Source organism: Gossypium arboreum, chromosome 4 (genome assembly GCF_025698485.1).
Source record: "Gossypium arboreum isolate Shixiya-1 chromosome 4, ASM2569848v2, whole genome shotgun sequence".
Taxonomy (NCBI): Eukaryota; Viridiplantae; Streptophyta; class Magnoliopsida; order Malvales; family Malvaceae; genus Gossypium; species Gossypium arboreum.
Window position 1 is genome coordinate 95,330,594 of NC_069073.1, and position 16,444 is coordinate 95,347,037.

At 35.2% G+C, this 16,444-nt stretch overlaps 1 non-coding gene across 1 annotated transcript; it reads left to right on the top strand.

Annotated features, from left to right (window-relative positions):
* Nucleotides 1-15,695: 15,695 nt before the first annotated feature.
* On the top strand, nucleotides 15,696-15,802 carry LOC128292415 (small nucleolar RNA R71). The gene has a single exon (XR_008282400.1). It is a non-coding gene; the product is annotated as a small nucleolar RNA R71 (small nucleolar RNA).
* Nucleotides 15,803-16,444: the final 642 nt, after the last annotated feature.

Genomic DNA, 16,444 nt, shown 5'->3' on the forward strand with positions numbered 1-16,444 from the left:
CAAGAATTCAAATATGTTTTCGTATGGTCGTATCAAAACATGCCTGGTCAAAGTACTGATATCGTGGTACACAGGCTTCCCACAAACGAAGAATGCAAGCTGGTTCAGCGGAAACTTCGAATGATGAGGCCAGACGTACTGTTGAAAATAAAAGAAGAGGTCAAAAAACAATTTGACGCTGGTTTCCTACAAGTGGTCAAATATTCAGAGTCGGTAGAAAATATAGTCCCCATCCCTAAAAAAGATAGGAAAGTGCGAATGTGTGTAGATTACAGGGATTTAAATAAGGCCAACCCGAAGGACAATTTCTTGTTGCCTTAAATCAGAACTTTAGTGGAAAACACAGCAATTCATTCAATATTCTCTTTCATAGATGATTTCTCTAGGTATAACCAGATAAAGATGCATCTGAAAGATATGGAGAAGACTACATTCATAACAATGTGGGGAATGTTTTGTTACAAAGTGATGTCGTTTGGACTGAAAAATGCAGGGGCAACATATCAAAAAGCATTAGTGACTTTGTTTCATAATATGATTGCACAAAGAAATTGAGGTTTATGTAGATGATACTGTCACAAAATTTTGAACAAAAAAAAGCATGTGGCAGTATTGAGGAAATTGTTTTTGAGGTTGAGAAAATTCCAACTAATGCTAAATCCAGCAAAATGTACTTTTAGGGCCACGTCAGGTAAATTGCTGGGATTTATAGTCAGCAAGAAAGGGATCAAGATTGACCCGAATACAGTCAAGGCCATACAGGAGTTACCACTGCCACATACCGAAAATGAGGTTTAGGGTTTCTTAGGGACATTAAGTTACATTGCCCGGTTCATTTTACAACTAACCGAGAAACGTGACCCTATATTCCATTTCCTTAGGAAACATAATCTAGGTGTATGAGATGAGGACTGCCAGAAGACCTTCGACAAGGTTAAGCTTTACTTGTCCAATACCCCAGTGTTGATGCCACCTAGCCCAGATAAACCGCTGATACTATACTGGCAATATTTGGAAATTCTATGGGATGTGTACTAGGCCAACATGATGAGTCAGGGAGGAAAGAAAGAGCAATCTATTACTTTAACAAGAAGTTTATCGAATCTGAGGCAAGATATTCGCCAATCGAGGAGCTATGTTGTGCCTTAGTATGGATTACTCGGAGGTTGAAACAGTAAATGTTGTACCATACGACTTGGCTCATCTTGAAAATGGACCCTCTAAAGCACATGATCGAATCAACCGCATTGAATGCAAGAATGGCTCGATATCAAATTTTGCTCTCTAAATTTGATATAATCTATGAAAAATAGAATACAGTAAAGGAAAGTACAATAGCGGATTTACTAGTTAGCAGAGTTCTAGAGGATTGTGAGCCTTTAAATTTCAATTTCCCGAATAAAGATTTGATGTATGTTGAGACCACTAAAGAAGGTGCTCCAAGAGAATATCCTTGGAAAATGAATGGCTCCTCAAATGCTATGGGTAATAGAATTAGGGCTGTCTTAGTATCTCTAGATGGAGATCACTATCCTTTCACTAGTAAACTTAATTTTGATTGCACAAATAACATGACGGAATACAAGACCTGTATCATGGGTATCCATGCAGCTATAGAATGCAATATCAAGGTACTGGAGGTATATGGGGATTTTGCACTAGTAATTTATGAAATAAAAAGTGAATGGGAGATGAGAGATCTGAAGTTGATTGATTATAAAAAGCTAATTCTTGAGTTAATTAAGGAGTTTGATGACATCACCTTCTGTTACCTCCCGCGAGATGAAAATTAGATGGCCGATTCTTTGGCTACCTTAGCCTCCATGGTCAAAGTGAACAAATAAGAGGGTGTAAAACCTATCTAGATGAGCATTTATAAGGCCCCGACCTATTGTTACAACATTGAGGAAGAAGAAAAGGATGATCACCCTTAGTACCATGACATTTTGCAATATGCAAGGAATCATGAATACCCTGAGTACGCAACCGAGAATGATAAAAGGACTCTAAGAAGGCTGGCCAATGAGTACGTCCTAAAAGGGGAGGTCCTCTACAAAAGAAGAAAGGGTCAAGTGTTACTGAGATGTGTAAATGCTGTTGAGGCGAAGAAAATCCTAGAAGAAGTCCATAAGGGTGTTTGCGGAACACATGCTAGTGGTTTCACAATGGCCAGGAAAATTATGAGATTCAGATATTATTGGTCCACCATGGAAGGGGATTCTGTTAATTATGCCAAGAGGTGTCATAAATGTAAAATTTATGGGGATAGAATTCATGTGCCTCCTTTACCTCTCCATGTGATGACTTTTCCATGGTCTTTCTCTATGTGGGCATGAACGTCATCAGGATGATCTCGTCAAAGGCTTCTAATGGGCATCGATTTATCTTTGTGGTTATCAATTACTTTACCAAATGGGTAAAAGTTGTTTCTTATGCTAATGTCACAAAATCAGTAGTTAGAAAATTCTTGAAGAAAAAGATCATATGTCGGTATAAAATGCCAAAAAGGATCATATCTGGCAATGCATTGAATTTGAACAATAGCACGATAGTAAAAATTTGTAGTCAATTTAAGATAAAACATCACAACTTGTCACCATATCGCCAAAAAATAAATGGTGTAGTGGAGGCAGCTAATAATAATATTAAGAAGATTGTGAGGAAAATGACAGAGACTTATAAAGATTGGCATGAGAAATTACCATTTTCCCTCCATGTTTATCGAATGTTTGTCAGAACCTCCATTGGGGCAACGCTTTTCTCATTGGTTTATGGAATGAAAGCAGTCTTGCCCATTGAAGCCGAGATTCCTTCTCTCTAAGTTTTATCAGAGTTGAAGTTAGATGAAGCAGAATGGATCCATATGATCAATTGAACTTGATCGAAGAGAAGAGGTTAAAAGTTATTTGTCATGGTCAGATGTACCAAAAACAAATGATGCGAGCTTATAACAAAAAAGTCCACCCCAAAAGAGTTCCATGTGGGGGACCTGGTATTGAAAAATATCTTTCTCATATAAAAGGACTTCAGAGGAAAATGGATGCCAAATTGGGAGTGACCTTATGTGGTAAAGAAATCTTTTTTCTAGAGGAGTGGTGATTCTAACCAAGATAGAAGGTAAAGAAATACTCAATCCTGTGAATTCGGATTTAGTCAAAAAATATTTCACCTAAAAATAAAAAAGGGGAAAGACCAAGGTAAAAACCCGCAAAGGGCGTCTTGATATCAAAGGAGTTTTAAGTTGAAAACCCGAAAAGGACAACTCAAATTTTGATCCAAGAATGCGTGTGTAATAGTCGTTTCCCCTCAAAAGTAACAATGAGGGAAAATTTACATCTTAGGACATCAAAAAAGTACTCTAGATCTCTTAAACACATATTAGGCTTAGAATGGTCTTTAAAAAGTTTGCTCAGAGAAGCTCATACTACGGTATCTGGGGCACCTAATTTCATCTTACTCACTTTGTGTTTTGGCAGCGTTTGCCACTTTGATTACTCTTTTCATTAAGAGCTTTGCCCTCGATAAATTTTAGTCTTGTCCATTTTTACGACCTTTTTCAAGCATTTTTTGCATTGAAATAATGATTAATGGACTAACAATATTAAAGTAAAAAGATTTTTGCATACTCCTCTAAAAGATTTCTAAACAGTACAGGGACCTGAAACAGGACCACTAGTTAGAACTAACCAAATTTGAAGGTTGGAAAGATCTTAGAATGAATAGTCCATATTGTGATTACATCTTCGAGCTTACTGTCAAAAATACCAGACTTGAACAAGAGGGCATAGTAACACATTAGTGATAGAATCTCGACGAACAATGAGCAATGTCAGCCTAAGCACTAAAAAGGGGACCATTCTCGAAAATTACATTTTGCATTCATACAAATATAATTCATATACATCTAGTTAGGAGTATTTGGTTCAGTTTGATCATAAAATCCTAATTTCTTGGCATAAAATATTGGCCTATGAAATGGATTCTACAAGTCCCTAAAGAGCAGTGTAACAGATCTGTGAAACAACAAATCATATACCCCTAAAGTTCTAGTAGGTCAGATTGAAGCTACCATAACGAATCTTATCTCCTTGAAGTTGCAGTGGAGCAAGATGAAGCTACAAATTCTATACCCCTGAAGTTGCAGTGGGTTGGAATGAAGCTACCATAGCAAATCTTTTCTCCCTAAAGTTATAGTAGAGCAAGATAAAGCTACAAATCATATACCCCTGAAGTTGTAGTAGGTCTGATTGAAGCTACCATAACGAATTTTATCTCCCTAAAGTTGCAGTGGAGCAAGATGAAACTACAAATATTATGCCCTTCAAATTGAGTGGGTCGGAATGAAGCTACCATAGCAAACCTTATCTCCCTGAAGTTCTAGTGAAGCAAGATGAAGTTACAAATCCTATGCCCTTAAAGATGAAGTGGGTCAGAATGAAGCTATCATAGCGAATCTTATCTCCTTAGAGTTGTAGTGGAGCAAGATGAAACTATAAATCCTATACTCATAAAGTTGCAGTGGATTGGAATGAAACTACAATAGCAAATCTTATCTTCTTAAAGTTGTAGGGAAACAAGATGAAGATACAAATCCTATACCATTGAAGTTGCAGTGAGTTGAAATGAAACTACAACAACAAATCTTATTTCTTTAAATTGCAATGGAGCAAGATGAAGCCATGATACTAAATCTTGCCTTCCCAAATTTGTAGTGAAGCGGATACAGTAAAGTAGAGTAATAGAGGAACTGAAAAAGTGGATTACTTGAAAAAAAGAACCACCAGAGAAGTCAAGATTTAGTGAGACCGGACAGAATTTGTCCTATTTTAAAGTCTTTGCTCCCTTCCCATTACACTGCAATGAACAAAGAGGGGCAACTGTAGAGGCCCAATTTCGTTTAACCTAACAAAACAACAAATAAATAAAAATAATAGAACATGTCCATTAACTAAAAGTCCATTTACAAAAAAATCAAAGAAACCAATGCCTGAAAGCCCAAAAACCTAAACTCATCAGAAAACCCTAATTTCTAAATGCCATCAGCGCCGTTGCCCTCTGCCACGTCAGTAGGCAGGCCTCCAGCTATTACCTGCACCCCTCCTTGCCACCACCACATGCAAAAAATAGAGAATAGAAATAGAAAAATAAAAAAAAGGATAAAAACAGAGATAAAGAAAAAAAAGAAAAGAACAATATGTTGTAATATTTAGCTATAAAACCGAAGCCTCTATGTAATTCAAAAAAGGGGAAGGAGATAGAATAACAAAAAAAAAAGATAAAAAATATAAAAAAGAAAGTAGTTCATTTTTTTATATTTTCTTATTTTTGCTTTTTCATTTAGAAAAACATAAAAAAAAAGTTTAAATTTTTTACTTACGACGCTCCATCTTCCGCCGTTGAGGAAGGCCAACTCCGATGCAGAAGCCTTTGAACCCACTAGGGTTTCGTCGAGGGCTTGTTGGACAAGGAGAAACTAAGGTTTCCAACCCTTTTGTCAAGTTTTGGCTTAATTTCAAGGGTTTTTAACCCCAAATCGGCATTTTACGTAAAACAAGGGGGTCAATGGGGTTTTTTTGAACTTCCGACCACCGGAGGCGGCGGTTGCCATTGCCGATGAATGGTGGCCACGGTAGAGTTGCGATGGCCATATGGCCGAACAAGGGGGAGACTAGAAAGAAAAAGGGGTGAAAGGAAATTTATAAAAAAAAATTGATTGAAAATGTTTTTTTTTTAGTTTTTTTATTTATATAGCCTCTGGAAACGACTGTTTGGGCTTGTCTTTAGATGACCAAAAACGACGTCGTTTAAGGCCGACTTGATGACTTGACCAAGATTCCCCTAGGATTCATGTGTTTTTAAAGGGGAGGGTCTAATTGCTGCTTTGACCCTTCCACTTTTTTGCTATTTTCCAATTTCATCCTATAGTTCATTATTTCCTTTTATTTTATTCTTGTGCAATTTAGTCCCTTGACCCACTGGTAGAATGACACATATAAATATGGTCAGATAATTGCTCTCTGGATCCCTGTACTTTTCTATCCCATTTTAATTTAATCCTTTATATTCTGTTTCCTTATAATTAGGCTTTTAATTTTGTTATATTTTCAAATTTAGTCCTTTATTTCCCTTTTTTTTTTTTTTTTTTTCTTTTTTTTGCAATTCATGCTTTAAATTCATTTAAATTTTAATTCAGTCTTATATTTATTAAAGTTACCCTATTCTTTCCTCTCTTTTTTAATTTCTAGCATTTATAATTTGTGCTATTTACATTTTCTCCCATGAATTTCCGATTGTTTTATTTTGGTATTTTATTTTATTTATTAATACTATTAATACTATTAAGTAATTATCATTGCTAATTAATATTATTTTTGTTGAAATTTGCTCAAATATAAATATTTTATGTAATTATATTATTATCATACATTGTTATATTATTTCACTATTATTAGCATTATTATCATATAATATTATTAATTAAATATTTTTATTATTATTGTTATTATTATTTCTTATTATTGTATTCACTATAGTATTGTCATTTTATTCCATTATTTATGTTGTTATTTTGTTAATACCATAATTTTTCCATCATCATACATAGTAAATTATGCTACATACACTTATCTATTTTTTGGCGTAAGCGCATAAAAAAATTAAAACTGAGGCAATGTTCATTATTTTCGGGACTCGAAGTATCGTGCTCCTAACTTACGGAGTATGGCCTCTTCCTAGAACCGAAATAACTAAATATCCTATTTAAAATTCAAGACACGTAGGACTTAGGTAATAATCAAATGATGGGTATTCTTGTTTTCAAGGATTCGAGATACCGTGCCCTAACTTATTAGACATGACATTTTTTCTCGATTAACTCAAAATAAGAAGGCCCTTCCCATAAATGTAATTTAGTTAGCGATATTTTAATCAAATCATGCAAGAATGGGATCGTATTTTAAATTTTCTTTGAATTCTCAATTCTCAACACTAGGACATCAAATAATCAACTAGGTACCAATTTTGGGTGTTATAAGGGTGCTAATCCTTCCTCGTACGTAACCGACTCTTGAACCCATTTCCTGGATTTTGTAGAACAAAATTATCATTTTAGTAAATCTAACATTTTATTATAAAGACTAAGTTTGGAGGTGATCCAATTACACCTAAATAAAAAAGATTGGTGGCGACTCCATTTTTAAAATAAAAAGTTGATTTCAAAAAAAGGTTTCGACAGCCCCCATATGCAAACTCCTTGGTATTTGCAAACTGGGATTGCAAATTACTCTTATGAGTCCTTCTGGTGAACCCCCACTACAAGACCTGCATGCATCAAACTGGTAGGGCCCAATCGGGTCGCTAGTAGGCGATCCAACCTGTACCTGAGTTTCGAGTTTGTGACCATAAATACATAACACAACTACTACTTCACCAGCTTTCCCACTTTTATCATAAGTGAATAAACCATACTTGTTTCTACATACAGATCTCCTCACTACACTGAAACTTTTCAACTTGGCATACTTTTAATAACACTCGAACAAAGCATCAATGATATTGATTCACAATCCTCTAACCAACTCTGATTCCAAGTCCAAATCAAGGTCCTCAGGAATGATATCTTCTTCATTTAAAGACTCGACATCACCCTCCTCTTAATGCCTTCACCTATCATGTTCGATACACTACCAACAGCAATAAATGATGATCACTACCTTCTTGTTATCATCATCAGAGAAGCCATAAATATATAAAAGTAGAAGTTTAGTGTGAAGAACTTGTCATGAAACATGAAAGCTTAGAGGATTCAATAGTATCATGAGCAAATGGTCTTGAAACATTTCTAATTAAGCAATTCTTTACCCTAAAAAATGCTTATAAAATGTTGTGTTTAGCTAGATTCAATTTCATTGATTTCCAAGAAAGTGTGTTTTCTATAGAGAAACAGTTAGCTTAGCTAAAGCTACTAAGAGGTCCCTATATCATGAATTGAATTGAATTTTTTCTCATCAACTTCAAAATGAGTAAATTAGTTCATGTATGTTATATCAAAGAGTAATTTAGTTCTATTAAAATTTTCATCCATTTTTACTGTTAAGTGATTATGTGGTTGAGGGAGCAACAAGATAACAACATGTAGTGTGCCATGTAAACCTCATGTTGATATGGCATTTTGCCACGTCTACAAATTTTTAAAAATTAAAAAAAAAACATATCAAAAAATTGTCACACCCAAAAATTAGGCCTAAAAGTTTCAAGGGTAATTTAGGAATTTTAACTCAAACTGTGTTTGGAAATTCAAAGCATGGTACACCAAAAATGTCTTCGTCTATGGCTTTTAGGAATTTAAATTAATTTATGAAAATAATGTAGATAAGGCCTCCAATTTTAAAAAATGGATTGTTTTGTAAATGGGTTAATTTAAAAATAGCTTTAAAATACATATACCTAGTTTTAAAATCAGCCCATTTCCCCCCCTTTTACCTTACTTTTGACGTTTAAAAAAAAAAAGAGGAGAAACATTATTCATCTTTTTCTTGTGCCGTCCATTAGGAAGGAAAAATCTCAAACTTTCATCCTCCAATTTCAATCTTCAAAAGCTCCAATCTCTTGTTTTCTATCATCCTCCTAGCATTAAAACCTTCTTAGAATTTCAAGGAAAACATAAAAAACACCATTGATTTTACCATTTTTCAACTTGTGGGTTTTTCGGATTTTCAACCAAACACTCCTTTTTCTCTCAATGAATGTAATGTTTCATTTTCCTAATAGTTTTTTTTTATTAACTCTAGCTATTTAAATCAATTTTTTATCTATTGAATAAAAGGTTTTGTGTAAATACCAAAATTTGGGGCGTTAATGGTGAAATTCGGGATTTTGAATGAAATCAATGTTTTAGAGTGTTTTTCAACTCATTTTGATGTGATTATAATGGTTCTAAACTCTCCTTAAAGTTTCACTAAAAGATGTTAAGTTTTTGTTAAGTTTCATGAAAGATGGTCATTGTATGTCAAAATTTTGAAACCATGGATTTGTGTAGTTTTGTGTAGTTTGAAGTTTGGGAATTATTCTTAGATATATAAATAAATTATTGGAATTAATTTTATACGATGGGAAGGAGTAAGAGTTGAGATTTTTGTGTTTCGGTTAAGCTAGTCAAAATTTCAGTTTCAAGAGGATCTAGCTTAGGCCTACAGTTTTGGTTGCTTTAGGTGAGTTTGCGGCTGATTATTATTTATGTTTTTTGTATGGTTAATTTTGGTGAAGATTCAAAACCATTGGAGTCTTCGACGAGCAAGGAAAAGGGAAAGGTAAAGCTAGTTTAGGTTTTCAACGACTAGGCGAAATTCTGAACGATAAGTGTTTGGAATTGCTACTAGTAGAAATGATTCATATTGTTAAATGGGAGCTTAGGAGTATCCTAAACCCATATTCTAATTTCAAAATGTAAGCTTTCTTATACCCGTCATTTAATTTGCAAAGTATGTGATTATGTGATGTGGATTGAGTATTAAGTTATGATAATGTAACATGTGATATATATTGTGACAGTTCTTGTGAATGTGTTTATTTTTAGCATATTAAACATGCCGAATGGTAGTGATGATGTTGTGTTAGCGACATAAATGTGCAATGAAAGTGTGTAGAAAACGATAAGCACATATGTGTTGAATTGTGGAATGTGATGCTGATATGATGGTAAAGTAAGTGGATATTGGTATGTGGTATGTGATAATCTGATGTTTAATGTCTTCATTTGCAAACAAATATGTGATGGCTCAATGAGCATAGTTGTGGCACTTAAAGTGCACTTAAATGTGAATCCGATAAGTATGAATTCTGTACAAATTGTGATGTAAATTGAAGTTTATTAACAAAGATTAAGTGCATAAGAACAATATTTAAATGTGTGCATTTGCGGATACTTTGTCCTTGTGATCTTGTGAAACCATTGGATATAGTTAGCATGCTATAGGATTGTGAGTACTCACCTTTTAGTTTTGTTATTTGGGCATTGAGGCCCCATGACAGATTGGAGGGATAAGGAAATGTCGAGCTGATACTTGATATTCGGGACAGGTTTTAAAAATTTATAATTAATCATTCTTGAAACTAACTATTATCATGATGAAGGCAAGTGTACCTATCGAACAGTAGTATAGCTTTAGCAAGATCGGATTGTCGAACCCAAAGGAACCAAGAGTACTAGTAATTACTTTTTTTTTATTATCTAGCCTAAAAATTAAGGGATTTGTTTATCTAAACTAATTAACTAAACTAAGGGTGCACAGAGAGAAAATTTGGGAAAAGCTTTTGGGAAAACTCGATTGATTAAGACAATACCTAAAGAAAAATCCACCTAGACTTCACTTTTTATTTGACTCTGAATCAGACGATTTATTCATTTGACTTGATCCGTAGAAATCCTAAGTTATATTATTATCTCTCTCGAGACTAATAACATTTAACCCTAGGTTGATTAATTGAAATCTTTTTCTAATTAACACCCTAGTGTTGCATTAACTTGATCTATGGACTCCCTTATTAGGTTTCACCCTAATTCGGAAAAATCTTGTCACCCTATCTCTAGGCGTGCAATCAACTCTGCTTAATTACGACAAATTTACTCTTAGAAAGGGACTTTTGCTCCTCTGAAAAAGCACATTAACTTGAATCAATATCTTGGAAAATTAAAACAAGAATTAAGAACACATAATTAAGAACAAGTCAAATATTTATCATACAATTCAGATAATAATAACAAGATCCGTCTTAGGTTTCATTCCCCTTAGGTATTTAGGGGGTTTAGTTCATAACTATGAAAGAAAACATCTCAAAAGAATAAAGATAACAATGCATAAAGAAAACCCAAAACTCCTAAAGGAAATTGAAGGGAGATCTTCAGTCTTGACAATGAGTCCGGCTTCTGAGATGGATCAATCGGCTTTCCTTGAGTAATTCCTCACCTCCTACTCTGTGTGTCCCTTCTAATTGCCTCCTCAGGTGTTTAAATAGGCTTTAGAATGCCTAAAAGCCCTAAAGAGTGCCCTTTTCTGAAGATAATTAGACTTGGGCTCGACAGGGACATGCCCGTGTGCGATTTCTTCAATCCGTGCTCAAGTCTGTTAAATAGGCATGGGCGTGTGGTCTACCCGTGTAAGTCGTGTGTCGATTCTGTCAAATTAACACGGGCATGTGGTTTACCCGTGTAAGGAAGTCCAGGCTGTGTTGATTTCCCACGTTGGCCCATTTTCTCCGTTTTCAGCCTGTTTCTCGTTCTTTTTACTCTCCTGTGTTCACTTAAGTATAAAACATGAAATTAAAGGATTAGGAGCATCGAATTCACCAAATCTAAGGATAATTCATCCAAAAAATATGCTAAGCATGAGGTAAAAATATGTATAAATTATGGTTTATCGAATACCCCCACACTTAAGCGTTTGTTTGTCCTCAAGCAAAATCCTCAACTCACAATCAAAATAAATTCTTCTCAACTTATAATTCTCATCAATAGTCTCTCAAAATAAACCATAAGTAATCACACATTGAGAATTCAACTAGAAGAACATCAAAGTTTCAAACATTCCAAGTTGAGCATTTTATCACAAAAACATAGGTGTCTCCCCTCATCTAAGTGATTACCTTTGATTCAAAATATCACAAAGTTTAATCTCCTCACTAAAGATTCACTCAAATCACTCGAGGTATTTAAGGACAATAAATGAAGCATTCATTAGTCAATATGAAAATTTATTACCTTAGGCTTGCATGAAAATCACATCTCCACCACTATGTATTGAGATGATACATCAATTAAAAGGTTTTTAGAGGGTTGTAACGTGGTTTTGGTTAGGGGGTGTGGTCACAAGCTGAAAGAAAAGGTTAGAATCGATATTGAATTGAAAAATTACTTAACTAGAAAAATAACTAATCATCAATTGAAAATAAGTGAGCTTCTTCTCAAAATATGGGATTAAACACTTAAGCTCAAAAACAACGAATTACTGCTAATATGTATGTATGTGTTGTTTTTTTTTTTTAAGAACAAGTCAAATAACATAGGCTAACTATCAAAAATAAAACATAGCTAAGCAATTTATTCAAATCAAATCTCGACAAAAATATGGATCAAATTAATTTAGGGGATTTCAACAATAATAGGTTATGAGTTAATATTGAGGGTAAACCAATGGATAGATTATTAGGCTCAAGGGGGTTTACTAAGGTTTAATTATAAAGGTAGGCTTTTATGGAGTGAGTGAGTTAAACCTAAGTGCCCTTATCATTTTGACATATCAAATCAAAGGTGTGGTCTTGACATGCATAATCAAACAAGTTCTAGAATAATGATTCGATATTGACGCACTCAAAGCAACAATAAAAGTGAGCATGAAAGAAATAATATATGCTCTAAGGGCTCAAGATCTCACAAAAATTATGGCTTTTTGATGTTTAACCTATGAACATCAATTCAAGATAATACCTAGACTCGGGGAAACAACCTAAAAATTTTTAATTCTCAAAAATCAACTTATCATGCTTGATTCTCTAATTCCTTAAAGTTTAAACAATCAATGCATAAATGCCTATGTTTTAAATGCCTATGTTTTAATTCAAGACATATTAATAAAAATCATAAATTAATCAAAATTCATTTTTTGAGAAAATTATTTGAGAACAAGACAAAATTCAGGGATTTTCTGATAATGATATAAATGACCCCCCCACACTTAAAATGTACATTGTCCTTAATGTACAATGATAGATATACTGAAAAATATAGATATATAATCATAAGATAGGGAGAGAAGTGAAATTTCCTGAATGATGAATGGATTCCTTGAATTGGAGTTATGGAGAATAATCGGCTAAGGCAATGATGAGGGTGGAGGAGGATACTCTGGTGGTGGTAGAGGTTCATTAGTCCATAAGTCCTGCGCCAAAAGAATATTATATCTGGTAGTAGCTATGGTCGTGGTCGAGCAGGACATGGCAGTCGTGAAGAACCTTTTCCAGTGAAGTTTCAATTTCCTAAGTGATGATGAGCTTTGGAGCTCTTTACAACTATGATAAAGTCAAGAACTCTTTAGGAAATATAAGGAAGCATAATTGCTCATAATGAAATAGCCTAATAAAAATTATAAAATCTCAAGATAAAATAAAAATATTATTAAAGGAAATAAAAGTAATTTCAAAATATAAATAAAGAAAAAAAAAAGTAAAAATAATAGGTGTTTATAAAGAAATTGGGGCACACGGGCATGCCCCCATTTTAGCCTGTGCGTTCCGTGGTTTTCGAAATTGGGCGCGTTGGTGCACACGGCCATGTTGCACGGCGGTGTCATTCTTCATTCGCTTCTCCCACGCCCATGTATGCAGGCGCACGCCCGTTTTGTTTTGATAGGCTTGACCACGGTCGGTGGGCAGGGGCTTGTCGCACGCTCGTGTTAATTTGGTAGGATTTCTCATGGCCATGTCACACGGCCGTGGCAATTTATCGAATCCCGTGTTGGGGGAACTTTTTTGCTCTATTTTTACACGATCGTATCCACGGCCGTGTTACCTCCAGTGGTATGGGCACGGCCTAAGGCACGCCCGTGTACCTGGCTGTGTGGTTCTAGAAATCTTGTGTTCAGTGACTCAATTAGTGAATTAAATGTTAAAAACTAAAATTTAAAGAAATCAATATTGTTAGTGCTCGGGTTGCCTCCCGAGAGCGCTTATTTAGAGCCTAAGCTCGACTTAGCTCTCTTTTGCGTGATCATGGTGGTGCGAGGAGTTTACACTCCTCATCCCTGCTATCAATTTCATCAAAATAAGGTTTTAAACGGGTACTATTTACCTTAAAAGTGTCGAGTTTGGGATGAGTTACCTTAACTGTTCCGTATGGAAAAATGCTGAGTACTATAAGAGGGATTGCTCTGTTAGGTTCAGGAGTGGCAATACGAGGGTCTGCTATATCTAGTAGTACTTTGTCTCCAACCTTAAGTTGATTTGGTGAAATATTGAGCTCATCATGGCGTGGTTTTGGTTTATCGTGTGTCCTTGGTTTATATGTTCGACATTCATCTAGTTCCTCGATTTGTAGCCTTCGTTCTTCATAGATGGGTTCTTGGTTGTTACTTGAACAAGGCTTATGTGTGCTCTTCGAACGTGTTTCCTGTAAAAAAAGTTGCACCACATGGTCAGTATTAATAGGATTACGAGCTTGAAGAGTAACTGAGTCATCACCCACACGAAGTGTGAGTTCACCTGTACCAATATCAATAACGGTTCTAGCAGTTGCTAAAAAGGGCCTTCCTAGAATTAGAAGTGTGTCACTACCCTCTTCTATGTCTAGAACAACAAAATCGATTAGGAATATAAATTCATTAATTTTTACAAGTACATCTTTAATGATACCTCTAGGAAATCTGATAGTTTTATCGGCTAACTGAATACTCATCCTAGTTTGTTTAGGTTTCCCAAGACCTAGTTGTTTAAACATTTTGTAGGGCATGACATTAATACTAGCCCCTAAATCAGCCAAAGCAATTTTAACATTTAAGCTACCAATTAAACAAGGAATCGTAAAACTCCCTGGATCTTTCAATTTGTTGGCAAGCTTGTTTTGTAGAATGGCTGAGCAAACTGCATTTAACTCCATATGTGACGCCTCATCCAACTTCCGTTTATTTGCTAAAATCTCCTTTAAGAATTTGATTGCGTTTGGCATTTGCGAAAGAGCTTCAATAAACGGTAAGTTAATGTGTAATTTCTTTAATAGTTTAAGAAATTTATCAAATTGTTCATCTGTGCGGTCTTTCCTTATCGCATTGGGGTATGGCACTCGTGGTTTGTACTCTTTACTTTTCGGTTTCTGCTCATTGTGGTCTACCTCGCCTTTACCTGTACTTACCACAATTCCTTACTTCAGTTCTGGTTCAGGTTCAACTAACCCTTCATCTTCTTCGATGGTAATTATGTTGAGTTGTTCCCTTGGGTTAGATTCAGTGTTACTTGGCAGGATACCTTATGGTCGTTCAGAAATCAATTTGGTGAGTTGGCCTATCTAAGTTTCGAGCCTTTAGATCGACACTTGTTGATTCTTAAGTGCTATTTCAGTATTTTGGAAGTGAGTTTCTGACACCGAGATAAACTTTGTTAGCATCTCCTCAAGGTTCGGCTTCTTTTCCTATTGGTAATGTGGTTGTTGGAAGCCTGGAGGTGGGGCTGGTCTCTGATTCCCTTGGCCTCCTCATGAGAAATTTGGGTGGTTCCTCCATCCTGCATTGTAAGTGTTATTATAAAGATTATTTTGAGGTCGAGGATTATTACCCATATAATTTAATTGCTCGTTTTCCATGATGTGGCCATAAGGTAGGTATTCTGAATTGCTCGTCCCTCCTCCACTTGCATTGCATTGCAATACTGGGTGAACCTGTGAAGAACCAAGAAAACCGTCAATTTTTCTATTCAAAAGTTCTAACTGATTATAGAGTATGGTGATCAAATTGATGTTAAAAATGGAGGCTGCTTTCATTGGCTTTGTCCTCATGACTTGCCACTGATAATTATTCAGTGACATCTCTTCTATAAATTCATAAGCATCCTCAGGTGTCTTATTATTGATAGTCCCACTAGTGGCTGCGTCAACCATCTGTCTAGTTGAAGGATTTAGGCCATTATGAAAAGTTTGAACCTGTAGCCAGAGTAGTAGCCTATGGTTAGGGCAGCTTCTCAACAGATCCTTGTATCTCTCCCATGCATCGTAGAGTGTTTCTAGATCCATCTACACAAAAGAAGAGATATCATTCCTTAATTTAGTCGTTTTAGTTGGCGAAAAATATTTTAGTAAAAACTTTTCGGTCATTTGTTCCCAAGTAGTGATTGACCCTCGTGGTAACGAGTTCAACCACTGTTTAGCCTTATTCCTTAATGAAAAGGGAAATAACCAAAGACGAATGGCATCATCAGAGATGCCATTGATTTTAAATGTGTCGCAGAGTTCCAGAAAATTTGCCAAGTGAGTGTTTGGATCCTCATCCTGCAAACCATCAAACTGAACAAATTGCTGTATCATTTAAATGGTGTTAGGTTTCAGTTCAAAATTATTTGCAGCAATAGCAGGCCTAACTATACTTGACTCAGTTCCTGTTAAATTCGGTTTAGCATAATCATACATAGTGCGTGGAGCATGATTTTGATTTACTAGATCAGCGACAATCGCAGGAGGTAGCGGATTTTCCTGTTTTTCAGTCATCTCCTCGGTTGTGGTTTTAATATCATCCTCTTGCTCTTCCTCTATGTATCTTAAGCTTCACCTTATTTCTCTTCGGTTTCTGCGAGCTCTACGATCGATCTCACTATCAAAAAGTAATGGTCCTGACGGGTTTCTTCTAGTCATACACTATAAAAAAAACTTGCCAGAAGCGAATAAAAGAGAAAATTAGAAAAGAAAATAAAA